A 7,777-nucleotide genomic window follows, 5' to 3' on the forward strand; every position below is an offset into this window, starting at 1 on the left:
GGAGAATCGCTTGAAAATGGGAGGCAGAGGTTGCAGTGAGCTGAGGTTGCCCCACTGCACTCCAGCTTGGGCGACAAAGCGAGACTCTGTCCCCCCTCCCCCACAAAAAAAAGTTTAATTGCAGGATGAATAAATAAATTCAACAGCTGTTTCTTAGAAAAGGCCAATGAAATAAACAAATCTCTGGTAAAGACTAACCAAGAAAAGAGGAAAACAACATTAATGAGAGATAAGTAGAGATGCAAAAAAATATATTAAAATATAAGAATACCACATAGAATTCTCTACTAATAAATTTTAAAATCTTGATTAAATGTATGATAGTCTAGGGAAGCAAATTGATCCAAACTGATTTAAGTAGAGAAGCTGAATGGAAAATATGTGTGGAAACAGTCCTCCCGGCCCCCAAAGGCACTGTCCTCAGACAGTTTCAAACCTTCAAGGAACAGACGTTTTCTATGCTATTTAAAATGTTCCAGAGGATAAAGAAAAGAGAAAAATTTCCTAATTAATTTTATGAATAACGCATAACCCTGGTGCCAAAACCTGTCAAAGATGAAACAAAAATAAAAATCACAGACTAAATCTTGCTCGTCACTATAGATGCAAAAATCCTAAGTAAAAGGACATGGAAGGCCAGGCATGTGACTCATGCCTGTAATCCCAGCACTTTGGGAGGCCGAGGCAGGCGGATCTCTCGAGATCAGGAGTTTGAGACCAGCCTGGCCAACATGGTGAAACCCCATCTCTACAAAAAATAGCCAGGAGTGGCGACAGCACCTGTAATCCCAGCTACTCAGGAGGCTGAGGCATGAAAATTGCTTGTACCCAGGAGGCAGAGGCTGCAGTGAGCTGAGATCACACCACTGCACTCTAGCCTGGGCAACAGAGCCAGACTTTGTCTCAAAAATAAATAAATTAATTAATTAATAAAACACATGGAAGACTTATACAGTCCCTACCATCACCATCCTCAACTCCAAATGCATAGCAATGCTGAATAAGATATAAGATAAAATCTTTTTTTTTTCTTTTTTAGAGATAGGGTCTTGCTCTGTTGCCCAGGCTGGAGTGCAGTGGTGCACTCATAGCTCACTGCAGCCTAGAACTCTTGGACTGAAGGAATCCTCCTGCCTCAGCCTCCCCAGTAGCTTGGACTATAGGTGCACACTACCATGCCTTGCTAGTTTGTACATTTTTTCAGTGACAAGGGTTTTGCTGTGTTGTCCAGGCTGATCTCAAACTCCTGGGCTCAAGCAATCCTCCTGCCTTAGCCTCACAAAGCACTGGGATTACAGGCGTGAGTCACCACGTCTGGTCCAATAAAAATCATTAGATACATGGCTAAGCTTAAAGAAAGAAAAGAAAATCCTCAGACGCATGAACTGAAACAATGAACTGTGAGCAGGTGTTCTGAACACAGATGGCAGAACCTAGAGGTCAGGGCCCGGGGCCTTCGTGCCCACAGGAGATTCAGTCAGGGCCCTCATAAGATGAGGAACTGGAAGTCAGTTATTGCACACAGCTAGGGCTCTAGAAGGACTCACACCTCAGTGAAATGGAAGCCTAGAAAACTCAACCCCTGTCTAAAAGAAAATATAAAAAGTCCTGGGGCAGGAAGAAGTCTCCCAGAATGAAAAGAATCCCAAGCCTGAACTGTGGCTGTGGAGTTCAAATTTACATGACCAATATGGAGCTAGAAATAGTAGGAAAAACGGGTCCCAAACTGACGCACCCATGGGAGCTCCCAGCATAAACAAGTTTTGAAATGTTCTGAAGCAATACTTCCACAACCCAAGAAGCATAGGGCTACCATTTTTTAAAATATCAACAATCTTAAATTAGTTTGGATAATTTTTGCTTCCCTAGAATATTGCACAGAAATTATAATCTACCCAAGGAAATGATTCACCATGAGGAAAAACGAGCTGAAAAACAGGCAGAAAGACTAGACTCTGAGATAAGGGAGAAACCTGATTTATGTTAATTTATCTATTGTTCATGTTAACATTTATATTTTAAATTATGAAATGCATAAAACAATAAAACAGGCATGAAAGAACCAGAAACTACAGGAAACAAGCATGTAGACTTCAATGATCTTCATAGAATTCCAAGAGATGAAAAATACAGTGATTGAAATTAAAAACTCATTGCTAGGATTTCAGAACAGATCAGTGAACTGAGAGACACAGTGATCCAGGGGGTGAATCTAACAATCACCCAGAATGCAAACATGGAAAAACATGAAACTGATTTCCAAAGAAGAGAACAGAATGAGAAGGTCCAAAATAAAACTGATAATCATAGACTCTGGTCAAAATGCATTTCCAGGGACTAAAACAAAGGCAGGGTCCTTCCGGATAACTCACACTAATGACCTTTAGGCAACTGTGCCAGTGTCAGCAGAGAGTCTTTTAGGGCGCTCAAGAGAACATTAATCACCAAGGCTTATATAGAGCTAACCATGTGCCATGCATGATCCATTTTAAGCACCTTATATATATTAACTCATTTAATTCTCACAACAATCTAAGAGTTTGGTAACATATTATTATCCCCAATATATAGATGAGTAAACTGAGGAACAGAGTTTAAGTAATTTCCCCCAGCTATTAAGTGTTGGAGTAGAAGTCAAATCCAAGTAACCATCTCAGAATCCGTGTTCTTAACCACCATGCTATATTGTCCTTCATACATGCGACTTGCATTTCAAAGGCTAAAACTGAGAACAGGGTAAAGGAATTATTTGAAGAGATGAAGACTAAAAAATTTGCAGAACTTAAGAAAGCCATGAGTCCTAAGAATGAATAAGTGCCTTAACTTTCAAGTAGGAAAAATAAAACTATACATCTATATATAACTCAGTGAAGCTGAAGAATACAAAACAGAGAAAAGTCACAAAAATAACCAGAGAGAAAGACATTATCCACAAAGAACTGACACACTAACTCTCATCTTCTTTGAGAAACAAGGGGGGATCAGAAAATAATGAATAAGCCTTCAGAGAGCTAAAGGAAAATAATTATCATCCCAGAATTCTATACCCAGCTCAACTATAAAGGGAAAAATATTATTTAAACGAACAAAGTTCAAGAGCATTTACATAGGCCTTCCTTGAAAGAACTACTAATGGGTTTCATGAGGCAGCTGAAAACGGAACTCACACAGAGTAGAATGCAATAAGCAAGAGTGAGAAAAGAAATTGGCAAACAGTTGTAAGTTGAAATAATCAACAGTAATAATGTAAAAGTGGGGACTTTATAAATAATATGGCACTATAATTGGACAACAAAAGATATAAGGTCAGAATTAAAGTGTTCCAAGATCATTATGTTGTTTTGGAGGAAGGTAGACATTTTTACTTAAATCACACTGTGTTAAACCAAGTGTGTATATCACCAACATAAAGGTAAATCACTGGGAGAATAAAAAATAGAATGTGTAACTTCCAAACCAGTAGAGGGACTAAAAAAAGAATAAAGTATATACAATCAATCCTTTAGAAAGCTGGATAGATTTTAAAAAGAAACAATGAAAAAGCAAGTTAAATGGGAAACACAAAATAAAACAGAAAAAAGAAAAAATATAGGCCAGCACTTCGGCAAGCCGAGGTGGGTGAATTAACTGAGGTTGGGAGTTCGAGACCAGCCTGGCCAACATGATGAAACCCCATCTATACTAAAAATACAAAAATTAGCCTGGCATGGTGGTGGGTGCCTGTAGTCCCAGCTACTTGGGAAGCGGAAGCAGGAGAATCGCTTGAACTTGGAGGCAAAGGTTGCAGTGAGGCAAGATAGTGCCACTGCACTCCAGCCTGGGTGACAGAGCAAGAATCCATCTCAAAAGGAAAGAAAAAGTATAAATACACTAGTAACCATGAAAAAAAAAAAAGGAAACCAATTAAACTTGCTAGAGAGACACTTTCAAAACATGACACAGAAATGTTGAAAGTGAAGTGAGATACCAAAGATAAACCAGACAAAATAACGGAGCTTTTTGTAATATAAATATATGGTAAAATAGAACGTAGGACAAAAAAAGCATTGATGGGATTTAAAAGAGTTATTACACAAAGAAAAAGGAAATAATTCACTAGGAAGGCATAATCATCTTGAACCTATATGTACCTAGTAACATTGCTTTACAAAACAAATAGTCAAAGTTAATAAAATTACAAAGAAAATGAACAAATTCATAACCATATTCAGAGATCTTAACACATCTCACTCTGATGTTGATAAATTAAGCAGCCAAAAAAAATTAAGAATACAGAAGATACAAGCAGTATACAAAACTGAGCTAAAGAATGTATACACAGGTACAAATACATATAGAATTCTAAACCCAGCCATTAGAAGAGCCATATCATTTCAAACATAATGGGACAAAAAAAAAATGATCACATACTAACCAGGACACAAAGGAATTCTCTACTAAAATTAAATAATCAATAGCATGCACACCACAGTCTCTGCAATTTTATTGCATTGCACCACAATGCAATAAAATTAGAAACTCATTTTTCAAAAACAGAAAAGAAAAAAATGCTCTTGAAGTGTTTGCATCCAAATAATTCATGAGTCAAAGAATCACAAGGAAATGATAAAACCTATTGGCTATTGAACAAGCAATATGATAAAATAATTACATACACCAACAAATTAAGATTTAATTCAGAACTGCATTACAGAATGGCTCACTATTAGCCATATTATAAATATTAATATAGTTTGCTGCATAAATAGATCAAAAGAGAAAAAACATGTTTATGTCTATAGATTTAATACATTTGGGGGTAAAGAGTCCTCAATTATTTATAAACACTAGTGATATAGGATGCTTTTTTAAAAAATTTTAAAAGATCTCATCCCATAGATGCAATCATGATTAATGGTGAAATATTAAACTCAGGAATAGAACAAAGGAAGCCCACTGTTATTTAACATTGCCTGGAAAACACTTGCCAATTCACCTAGAAATGAACATTAAATAGAAAGCACGAATAAGTGAAAAACAGAAAGGAGTAAAGCTTCATGACCTTAGGTGGGTCTAGACTTTCTTAGACACAATCCCCAAAGCGTAAGCAATAGAAACAAAAATAAGATAAACTGGATTTTATCAAAACCGAAAACTTTTGACCCACAAATACCATCAAGAAAATAAGGCAACTGACAGAAAAGGCTAAAATATTTGGAAATCATGTATCTAATCTGAAACTTGTGGCCAGGTGTGATGGCTCACGTCTGTAATCCCAGCACTTTGGGAGGCTGAGGTGGGCAGTTCACCTGAGGTCAGGAGTTCAAAATCAGCCTGGTGAAACCCCCATCTCTACTAAAACTACAAAAGGGCATGGTAGCACATGTCTATAGTCCCAGTTATTTGGGAGGCTGAGGCAGGAGAATTTTTTGAACCTGGGAGGAGAAGGTTGCAGTGAACTGAAATCACACCACTGCACTCTAGACTGGGTAACAGAGTAAGACTGTCTCAAACAAAACAAAACAAAACAAAATTAGCTGGGCATGATGGCGGGCTCCTGTAAGTAATCCCAGCTACTTGGGAGGCTGAGGCACTAGAATCCTTTGAACCTGGGAGGAGGAGGTAGCAGTGAGCCAAGGTCATGCTACTGTACTCCAGCCTGGGCGACAGAGTGAGACTCTGTCAAAGAAAAAAAAAAAAAAAGAAACTTATATCTGGAATACATTTAAAAAACCCTTTCAACATAATTTTAAAAATTTAACAACCCAATTAATTTATGGGCAAAGGATCTGAATAGATCATCTCTGAGAACAAAAAAGAACTAAACTCCTAGGCCAAGGGGACCCCAAAGAAACCTAAAACCTGAGCTCCTGGCCAGGATGGACGGGAGGTCGGACACACACCTCTCCCTTGCTAACCCCGATTAGACTTCTCTCCTAAGAGTTACTACAGCGGGACTCCCATCCCTTTTGTGGTTTAGACACAACTGACCAGCATGAATGTTAACATAGAGATCGTAAGAATCACAGAACAGACTCTTTGTGGCAGTAAGACACCCAATTATGAACACTACCTAAGGCCATGCCAGGCAAGGATAAAGTCATACACCTCTACACTTAAAAAACAGACTACGCAGCTGGGCATGGTGGCTCATGCCTGTAATCTCAGCACTTTGGGAGGCTGAGGTGGGCAGATCATGAGGTCAGGAGTTCAAGACCAGCCTGGCCAAGATAGTGAAACCCCATCTCTACTAAAAATACAAAAGAAATTAGCTGGGCATGGTGGCACGTGCCTGTAATTCCAACTGCTCGGGAAGCTGAGGCAGGAGAATTGCTTGAACCAGGACTGGGAGGCGAAGATTGCAGTGAGCCAAGATCATGCCACTGCATTCCAGCCTGGGCTACAGAGTGAGACTCCATCTCCAAAAAAAAAAAAAAAAAAAAGACTATTCTCTAACTGCCACAGGGGTTTCTTTTTGTCTAGCAGCTAAATAAGCCCTGGTTTGGAAATAAACAATACCTAAAACAATTGCAGCTCACCCACGGCGGGGCACTAACTGACCCTCCACCCCTCTGATTTACCAGCCATAACTGCAACTTTGATTGGACAAGAGACTGATTTCAGTAACTTTCTCCTGATAAGAGACTACCCACTATGGCCTGGTTCTGGCCAGTTTACAGAGGCTGTGCACCGAGTACCTTCATGTCCCCACTTCACCTTTTGACACGTAAGTCTAATTGTAATGCATTTAAACGCAAAGTCTGCAACCCAAGGTAAACACAGGACGCATGTAACATGCATATTTGTTCAGTATGAATGCGTCCAGACCCCCCTCATGAATATTCATACTCTTCCTGTAACTTGCTGAATATGTATACTTGGCCAGCCCATTCAGCATAAAGTCCTGTTCCATCTGCCCTCCCTCTAGGCGCTTGCTTTCGGTTTTCAGGTGGAGGTTGCGCTTCTCGCCTGCAAGTTGTGAACCCCCTCTTAAGAAATAAAGTTCTTCTTTCTAAATCTATAAATTATGTGTTTTTTGTCAGCTGACATCTCCAAAGACATCTAAGAAGCAAAAAAGCACATGAAAAGATGCTCAACATCATTATTCATTAGGGAAATACAAACCCAAACCACGGTGAGATATTAGCACACAAACACCAGTATGGCTGTGATCAGGACACACAGGACAGACGCAGGGGCTCACGCCTGTAATCCCAGCACTTTGGGAGGCTGAGGCAGGTGGATCACTGGAGCTCAGGAGTTTAAGATCAGCCTGGCCAACAGGGTGAAACCCCATCTCTACCAAAAATACAAAAATTAGCCAGGCATGGTGGCAGGAGAATCGCTTGAACCCAGGAGGCAGAGGTTGCAGTGAGCCGAGATCAGGCCACTGCCCTCAGCCTGGGTGACAGAGTGACGCTTCATCTTAAAAAAAAAAAAAAAAAAAAAAAGAATAGATAGTAAAAACGATCACCAAGGAGGTGAAGAAATTAGAATGTTTGCACATTGCTGGTGGGAATATAAAATGGTGCAGTCACTTTGGAAAACAGTCTGGCAATTCCTCAAGAGGTTAAGCATAGATTTACCAAATGTCCCAGCAATTCCACTCCTGGGTGTATACCCAAGAGAAATGAAAATACATGTCCTCAAAGACCTTGTACACGAATATGTACACAGCAGCTTTATTAATAATCACCAAAACATAGAAACAACCCAAATATCCATCCATAGATGAATGGAATATAACAATAAATGTGTATATCTGTACAATGCAAATTATTTGGGCATAAAAAGAAAT

Source organism: Aotus nancymaae, unplaced genomic scaffold (assembly GCF_030222135.1).
Source record: "Aotus nancymaae isolate 86718 unplaced genomic scaffold, 86718_ANA_hifiasm-v0.15.2.pri h1tg000028l, whole genome shotgun sequence".
Lineage (NCBI taxonomy): Eukaryota > Metazoa > Chordata > Mammalia > Primates > Aotidae > Aotus > Aotus nancymaae.